Below are 385 nucleotides of genomic sequence, written 5' to 3'. Positions count from 1 at the left end.
TGTTAGCTTGAGGCGGAATATAGACGCCAGCGAGAATGAATGATGCGAACTCACGTGGCGAGTAGAATGGTTTACAATTTAAGAATAGCGACTCCAAATGCGGGCTGCAGTGTGTGCTGATCACCGTGACGTCCGTACACCATTTTACGTTGATATAGAGGCATATCCCGCCGCCCTTTGTTTTCCCCGATGATTCCATGTCGCGGTCCGCTCGATGAATGTGGAAACCGGGAAGCATAATGCCGGCATCGGGTACAGCGTCGCAGAGCCAGGTCTCCGTGAAGCACATGGCCGCGGAACGTCCGAAGTCTTTACTTGTCTTTAACAGAAGATGAAGCTCGTCCATTTTGTTGGGTAGGGAGCGTACGTTCGCGAGGTGGATCGA

Source organism: Phyllopteryx taeniolatus, unplaced genomic scaffold, assembly GCF_024500385.1.
Source record: "Phyllopteryx taeniolatus isolate TA_2022b unplaced genomic scaffold, UOR_Ptae_1.2 contig_429, whole genome shotgun sequence".
Classification (NCBI taxonomy): domain Eukaryota; kingdom Metazoa; phylum Chordata; class Actinopteri; order Syngnathiformes; family Syngnathidae; genus Phyllopteryx; species Phyllopteryx taeniolatus.
This window is presented reverse-complemented; position numbering follows the sequence as displayed.